Source organism: Schistocerca gregaria, unplaced genomic scaffold (genome assembly GCF_023897955.1).
Source record: "Schistocerca gregaria isolate iqSchGreg1 unplaced genomic scaffold, iqSchGreg1.2 ptg001338l, whole genome shotgun sequence".
Taxonomy (NCBI): domain Eukaryota; kingdom Metazoa; phylum Arthropoda; class Insecta; order Orthoptera; family Acrididae; genus Schistocerca; species Schistocerca gregaria.
This window is the reverse complement of record NW_026062645.1, coordinates 15,001-22,500: the sequence shown is the minus strand read 5'-3', so window position 1 is coordinate 22,500 and position 7,500 is coordinate 15,001. Positions and strand designations below refer to the sequence as shown.

Here is a 7,500-nt window from a genome sequence, read left to right as displayed (position 1 = left end):
ATGCTGAAGCCGCGAGCAAACGACTCGGATCGGAGTGCCAAGTGGGCCACTTTTGGTAAGCAGAACTGGCGCTGTGGGATGAACCAAACGCCGAGTTAAGGCGCCCGAATCGACGCTCATGGGAAACCATGAAAGGCGTTGGTTGCTTAAGACAGCAGGACGGTGGCCATGGAAGTCGGAATCCGCTAAGGAGTGTGTAACAACTCACCTGCCGAAGCAACTAGCCCTGAAAATGGATGGCGCTGAAGCGTCGTGCCTATACTCGGCCGTCAGTCTGGCAGTCATGGCCGGTCCTCGCGGCCGGCCGCGAAGCCCTGACGAGTAGGAGGGTCGCGGCGGTGGGCGCAGAAGGGTCTGGGCGTGAGCCTGCCTGGAGCCGCCGTCGGTGCAGATCTTGGTGGTAGTAGCAAATACTCCAGCGAGGCCCTGGAGGGCTGACGCGGAGAAGGGTTTCGTGTGAACAGCCGTTGCACACGAGTCAGTCGATCCTAAGCCCTAGGAGAAATCCGATGTTGATGGGGGCCGTCATAGCATGATGCACTTTGTGCTGGCCCCCGTTGGGCGAAAGGGAATCCGGTTCCTATTCCGGAACCCGGCAGCGGAACCGATATAAGTCGGGCCCCTCTTTTAGAGATGCTCGTCGGGGTAACCCAAAAGGACCCGGAGACGCCGTCGGGAGATCGGGGAAGAGTTTTCTTTTCTGCATGAGCGTTCGAGTTCCCTGGAATCCTCTAGCAGGGAGATAGGGTTTGGAACGCGAAGAGCACCGCAGTTGCGGCGGTGTCCCGATCTTCCCCTCGGACCTTGAAAATCCGGGAGAGGGCCACGTGGAGGTGTCGCGCCGGTTCGTACCCATATCCGCAGCAGGTCTCCAAGGTGAAGAGCCTCTAGTCGATAGAATAATGTAGGTAAGGGAAGTCGGCAAATTGGATCCGTAACTTCGGGATAAGGATTGGCTCTGAGGATCGGGGCGTGTCGGGCTTGGTCGGGAAGTGGGTCAGCGCTAACGTGCCGGGCCTGGGCGAGGTGAGTGCCGTAGGGGTGCCGGTAAGTGCGGGCGTTTAGCGCGGGCGTGGTCTGCTCTCGCCGTTGGTTGGCCTCGTGCTGGCCGGCGGTGCAGGATGCGCGCGCCTGCGCGGCGTTCGCGCCCCGGTGCTTCAACCTGCGTGCAGGATCCGAGCTCGGTCCCGTGCCTTGGCCTCCCACGGATCTTCCTTGCTGCGAGGCCGCGTCCGCCTTAGCGTGCTCCTCCGGGGGCGCGCGGGTGCGCGGATTCTCTTCGGCCGCCATTCAACGATCAACTCAGAACTGGCACGGACTGGGGGAATCCGACTGTCTAATTAAAACAAAGCATTGCGATGGCCCTAGCGGGTGTTGACGCAATGTGATTTCTGCCCAGTGCTCTGAATGTCAACGTGAAGAAATTCAAGCAAGCGCGGGTAAACGGCGGGAGTAACTATGACTCTCTTAAGGTAGCCAAATGCCTCGTCATCTAATTAGTGACGCGCATGAATGGATTAACGAGATTCCCGCTGTCCCTATCTACTCCAGAGAAAAGCGGTCTGCGCAGCGCCACCTGGGGGAGGTGTGTTGCCTCCCATAACTGGGTTAAAACCGCCAGGAGACCCTCTGATTCCCTGAAGTCAACGAACGCGTCGGGGCTCAGAGGAACCTGAGTGGGGCGGGGACCGTAATGTCCAATCTCGTGGCCTTGTCGTGGCTCTCTGGCTCAGTAACCCCCTTAGATGGGGCGAAGCTAACACGGGATGGGCCGTCCATGCATGACGTTAAACGGCTAGCCCTTAACTGGGTGCAATCCTCACGGTCCGCACTGGCCCACCGTTAATTAGCAAAAGCGGTGGGTGAGACATGGTCGGTCATGATCCCCCGGTACGTGTGGAGACCCCCCTGGGGAACGTAACTCGGGCTTGAGTGCCGCACCGTCTCGATGATGTCAAACTCCACAATATAAGACCCAGCTACCACCTTCAACATCTCTGGGCTGTGGATTTGTGAGGGTTGTCGTGTGTCAAGGTAGGACGTAAAACTCCCGTCGCGGCAAGACGTTAAGTGCCCCCAACCCAAGCGAAAGCAAAGGGTGCGTGGCGCAGGGGAAGCTGCGTAACGAGAGACACACCACCTGTCTCTCCTGAGTTGAGCGCGGCGGCTGGGCGAGGGTATGAGGGTAAGTCTCACGACGATCCTGGGGCCCTGCGGTCTGGCTGCTGCAGTTCCTCACGTCCTGGACGACGTTAAATGGTCCCCCAACCCAAGGCGAAAGCAAAGGGTGCATGGCGCAGGGGAAGCTGCGTCGCAAGGGACACAAGATCTGTCCCTCGCAGGGCAAACAACATCTCAGCTCTGCAAACCCCACGGCCACATTCGCTGGGGAGGGATCACGGCCCGAGCCGGCAAAGGCTCATCGCCGTGAACGGGATGTCCCGGACATGCTCCGTCAAGCCGGGGCATGGTGACATGTCCCCGGCTAGGTTAGATGGGGCCAGACCCCCGAAAGTCTGGGGGACCGACCCAGCACCTGGGTAGGACTGGGTTCTTGGCCTTTAGGTGGGAACTCGGCCGAGTAGGGGGCGAAGGCCGAGAGGTGAATCCGCCTCTCCGGAATGCGGTGGGCATTTGCCGGGGAGGGACGGGTGAAATCCCCAGTGATGTGGTTGTGGAAGGGGACTAGTGCGCTGGAAACGGCGTGTTAAACCCAGCAGCTCTTAAAGCTCTTGGTCAAGGGGCGGGACTGGTGAGCGAGCTGCGATTTGCCCCCCCCCATGCCAGAGAGGCCGGTCCGGGGTAAGAGACGGGCCTCCAATTTATCACTCTTCAATTCAATCAATGATGGCAGAAAACGTGGAGAGTGATACGGCGCTATTGGAGCAAGACGCTCCATTCGATGCAAGATCAAACGTCTCCGTCATGGAGCGACACGCCCATTTTCTTCGGCTTCTAGACCGAAGCGTTAAACATGGAAAGATCACCGCAGATCAAATCAGGGTGATCAAAGAGGAAGTTGCCAACTGGGCTCTGGCGCATGCCAAGCTCGAGGGGCAATATGAAGAGATAAAGGCGGAAAATGACCGCCTTAGAAAAGAGGCGGCAAAGCCCCAGAAGTCCTATGCTGCAGTTGCGGCAGCACCAATCACGACAAAACGTACGGTGCAAGATACGATAAAGCAGAACGTACAGAAAGCTGTCCCAACAGTCTTCATAAAGCCTAAGAAAGGGGACGATGTCAAAACGGCAAAAGCCAAGTTTGAAAAGAGTATAAACCCTAGAGTAGATAAAATCAAAATAAATCAGATAAGGACTACAAAAAACGTATTGATAGTCGAACTGGCCTCTACTGAGGACAGTGACAAACTAATGAACAATACTAAAATTCAGGAGTCATTTACATGCGAAAAGCCCAGAAAGCGAAGGCCACTTATGATGATGTACGATGTACCATCATATATGACCCAGGACGACGTGGCTGACTGTGTTTACGCACAGAATTTTGAGGACAAAATGACTCGCGAAGAATTCATAGAACAATTCAAGGTCCGCTTCAAGGCAGGTCCTCGTGACAGAAACACTGTGCACCATGCCATTGAAGTGTCACCGGAATTGCGTAAACAGATCATTACAACCAATAGACTATACGTAGGCTATAATGCAATATCCGTCAAGGACTATACTGCCCTTGCTAAATGTACCAAATGTCACGATTACGGACATGTTGCAAAATACTGTAGCTTCCTAAACCCAGTATGTGGGAATTGTGGAAGCGATAAGCATGACAAAACAAAGTGCGACAAAGAAACGCCCACCTGCATCCCTTGTAAATACCGGAAACGCACCTGCAACACTCCCGGTAAGGAGTGTGCAACCTATAAAATAATGATACAGCGGCTCATACAGAGGACAGACTATGGCAACGCGCTATAGAGTCACTCGAAAATCACCGAGCAAACAGTTGCGAGATGCAGGTCGGTGGCGGAAACTAAAGGAATCACAGGAATCTCTGCCCTCGGTGGTCGACGAGCGAGAGGAGGAGTGGAAGGTCTATTCTGTCTTAGTTCCAGACGTGCAACCGGAGATGCGGGACTTCTCCTGCCAGGTTGGGTCCTTCCTGGCCATTAGGAGGAGTCCTCCAGGAGATCCGGCGACCGAGCAGACCAACTTGGAGTCTACCTCTTCACAGAGTGGGGGCTTTCTCACGCGCAAGGAGGGAGAGACCTACACACTTCCTGTTCCGACAGAGCGGCCGGAGTCGACGGATTTCTCCTGTCAGGTTGGGGGTTTCCTGGCCACAGGGAGGGGTCATTTAGGCTTCCGGGAGGTGGCGGTGACCGGCGGGGCGGCTTCATCCGCCGGGAGCGGGGGTTCCCGCTCGTCCTCGGGGGCGGAGTCGTCGTCGGCTGCCACGCCAGTCTCTGCAGCAGAGCACCAGCAGACTCCAAAAATGACGCAAGAGGATGTTGAAACAATTCAAGTTGGAAAAATGTACACTCAGTGTCCACCAGGAGACACATACACCATTTGTGAAGAAACGTTAAGACTGTCAAGACTGGAGGAACCCACAGCCCTAAACGCGGCTCTGAGGCAGCTGGTGAGGGTCGGGCATCCTCGCGGAGAGAAGGTCACATTCCCGGCACTGGAGGATGCAGACTGTATTCATCTTGCCGCGTTAAATATTCCCACAGACTTCGAAAAATTACAAGACTTAGTGTCAAAATTATATATCAGACGGGGTCGGGAGTTTGATATTGACAAGACCTATAAAAACATGGTCAAGATGCACGGCAGGATTGGTTTTGATCCTGCCCAGGTATGGCCTGATAGCCATTTCTACACCAGACATCCGGACTAAGATAAAAGTCCTGCAAATAAATGCTATGAGGAGCTCCCTCGTAACTCAGGAGCTCCGAAAGATAGCGGAAGAAAAGAACATCGATGTTATGCTAATTCAAGAGCCAAGCTCTGCCTCCGGCAAGGTCACAGGCTTTCCCGTCACTGCCCAGGTAATATCAATGGGTCCAAATCCCATGTCAGCAATTGTCATTTACAACAAGTTAATTAAAACCACTGTCTTGACACAGTATTGCACCTCCCATGTAACGGTTGTGGAGATAAACTTTTATAATACATTTTGGTATATAATCAATATATACTGTCAATACAGGGATCCAATCAATATTTATCTTGGGCAGTTATCTACAGTATTGCGAGCCCTAGCAGGCAAAGCAATAATAATAGCAATGGACAGTAACGCAAAATCCCCCCTATGGCACAGCCAAGTTCAAGATCAAAGAGGACAGGCACTGGAAGATATAATTATGGAACATAATTTAAATGTTGTAAATCTCCCCGGCAACCCTCCTACCTACAGGAGCAGAGCTGGGGCAGCGTCCTTTATTGATGTCACGCTCTGTACAACAAACATTGTGAATACTATTCAAAATTGGCAGGTCAATGACAACACTACCACCAGTGATCATAACGCTATTGAATTTACGATAGCATCACAAGTGGAGCATGTGCCAGAGGGGTGGACAATGCAGTACGACTACGGGAGAGCAGACTGGGACCTGTTGGAGGCGGAATTTCATCCTCCGGAGCTGGGAGACGGTCCTTTTGAAGTGGAGGAGGCCGTAGGGGCCTTAATTGTCTCAATCAGGGCGGCTTTGGCCGCGGCAATACCAACGCGAAGGCGCTTCATACGAAAAGCGACTTCTCCATGGACTCCAGAGCTCACCCGGCTCAGGCAGTCTATGAGAAGAGCACGAAGCAGCTATCAAAGGTCCTTCACCCAGGAGGAACGGCACTACCATCTTGCCCAGTATAGGAGAAGGAAATGGCTCTTCAAGGAGACTCTCCGACAACATCGCCAGCGGAGCTGGGAAGATTTTGTAAAGTCTCACCTGACTCTGGATCCATGGGGTACACCATACAAAATAGTTAGGGAAAAAATTCACTCACCAATGCATCTCTCGACTGTAAGAGTCGGCGACGCAGACAGAATGACACAGGACTGGTCAGAGACCGCTGAGGAGCTAATGAGGGTGCTCCTCCCAGACGATCGACCTGACACTGACACCGAGATGCAGCAGGAAATAAGACGGCAAGACCAGTTACACTACCACAACAACATACAGGTGTACCCCTACTCCATCGAGGAAGTGAAGGCAGCTATTCGCTCCTTTGCAAAGCGCAAGGCCCCGGGGCCGGATGCAATTCCTGCAGAAGTTCTGCAATGTATTGCAAACAAACTGGCTCCGGGCCTCACGAAAATATACAACAGATGTATGGAAACACAGGTCTTCCCAACCTGCTGGAAGACGGCAGAGGTTATTATTATTAAAAAGGCTCCTGATAAGGACCCAATGATGCCCAAATCCTACCGTCCGATTTGTCTCCTGGACGTCTTGGGAAAGACATTTGAGAAGCTGCTGGTCTCTAGACTGTCTAGTCATAGAGTCCTACGTGGAATGAGTGACTCGCAATACGGATTCCGAGCTCGAAAGTCAACTTCTGATGCTATCAACAAAGTCGTAAGTATTGTACACTCATCCACGCGGAAGTACGTCCTCGGAGTTATGGTGGATATTTCGGGTGCCTTCGACAACCTGTGGTGGCCGGCGCTCTTCTCTCGACTTCGAGAGTTGGAGTGCCCGGCGGCGCTATATGGTTGTCTGAAGGATTACTGCAGAAATAGAGTCGCCAGAATCACGGCTCCTGGTGTCGTGGTGTCTAAGAACATCTCAAAGGGCTGTCCACAGGGATCTGTGTGCGGCCCTTTGTTCTGGGACGTGAATATGGACCCATTACTGAACACACTAGAAAGGAACAACATGACATTAGGAGTCGTGGCGTATGCAGACGACCTCCTCGTTCTTGTTGAGGGTGACAGCCGTGCCGAGATTGAGACAAGAGCGGCCCATGTATCCGAAACACTGATACAATGGTGTCAAAGTTCAAAACTGGAAATCGCGCCTCATAAATCAAGTTTCATCTTGCTGAAAGGCAGACTAGCCAGGGACCCAATCATAAGATTAAACAACCGTATAGTCGCAAGAACACGCGCTGCAAAGTACTTGGGCGTCTTCATAGACGAAGCCTGGAGCTACATTCCACATATAAATCACGTTGCCTCCAAGGCCTTGGCAGTATTAAACAAATTAATAAGTATAGCCCAACGGCGTTTCCATCTCCCTCCGATTGCAACAAAAATGTATAATAACTGTGTCTTGGTACCAATTGTGGGATACGGCTCCAGTGCCTGGGCCCACAAACTCACTCAGGTCAAGCCTGCCACTATGGTAAGAAGGATACAGCGTAATGTAATACTAAGGTGTGTAGGCGCATTTGGTACAACACCAACAGATGCACTGTGTCTAATCATGGGACTCTGCCCTTTAGATCTGTTAATTAGACAGCAGGCTGCAATGTACTGGCTTTTCAAACGAAAACACCAACAAGTTACATTAATAATGGGTGAACACCTCAATA

General features: G+C 52.7%; 1 pseudogene; it reads left to right on the top strand.

The window, feature by feature from the left end:
• The window catches only part of LOC126330716 (large subunit ribosomal RNA), a 2,974-nt pseudogene extending 1,412 nt beyond the window's left edge, over nt 1-1,562 (top strand).
• The last annotated feature ends 5,938 nt before the right edge of the window (nt 1,563-7,500 follow it).